Source organism: Nannospalax galili, unplaced genomic scaffold (assembly GCF_000622305.1).
Source record: "Nannospalax galili isolate Female #2095 unplaced genomic scaffold, S.galili_v1.0 scaffold737, whole genome shotgun sequence".
Classification (NCBI taxonomy): domain Eukaryota; kingdom Metazoa; phylum Chordata; class Mammalia; order Rodentia; family Spalacidae; genus Nannospalax; species Nannospalax galili.
In genome coordinates this window covers 3,178,244-3,179,225 of record NW_008341172.1, presented here as the reverse complement: position 1 = coordinate 3,179,225, position 982 = coordinate 3,178,244, and positions in this window count along the sequence as shown.

Below are 982 nucleotides of genomic sequence, written 5' to 3'. Positions count from 1 at the left end.
GGGTGCTGAGTAGAAAGTATGTCCTTTGTTGCTTGGGTGGAATACTTGGTAAATGTCTCTTAGGTCCATTTGATATATGGTATTGTTTAATTCAGACGTCTCTCTGTTAACTCTCTGCCCTGTTGACCTATCTAATGGAGTCGGGGGTATTGAAGTTCCCTACTATTAATGAGCTAGGATTAATCTGGGTCTTAAATCCTGTAGTAATATTGTTTTTATGCAGTTGGGTGCACCAGAGTTTGGTGAATATATGTTCATGACTGTAATATCTTCTTGGTTTATTGTTCCTTGGATCAGAATGAAGTGGCCCTCTTTACCTCTTCTGATTAGTTTTAGTTTAACGTCTGTTTTGTCAGATATTAGAGTTGCAATGCCTGCTTTTTTCCCATCCTTTCACCTTAAGACAGTGCCTGTCCTTGAAAGTGAGATGAGTTTCTTGCAGAGAACAAAAAGATAGGTTTTGAACTTTTCCACAGTTATACCTTCATTGAATTTCTTTCCACAACCCCTTGGGTATAGTCATTCCTTTCTTCAGCTCTTTGTATTCCTTCCAGGGCTCTCTGAAGGGCTTGTTTTGCGGATATGAATTCCTTCAGCCTATTTATGTAATGGAAGATTTTTCTTTCCCCTTCAACTATAAATAGACATTTTGGCTAGATATAGTAATCTGGGTTGGCATCTGTGGTCATTTAACACTGGGAATACTTTGGTCCAGGCTCTTCTGGCTTTCATAGTTTGCACTGAAAAGTCAGCTTTAATTCTAATGGGTTTTCCTTTATATGTGACTTGTTTTTCTTTTGCAGCTTTTGGTATTTTGTCTTTGTTCTGTACTTTTAGGGTTTTTACTATGATGTGATATGGAGAGTTTCTTTTTTGGTCCTGTCTGTTTGGTGTTCTATATGCTTCTTGTACTTGTATGGCATGTCTTTCTTTAATTTTGGGAAATTTTCTTCCACGATTCTGTTGAAGATCTGGTCCATGC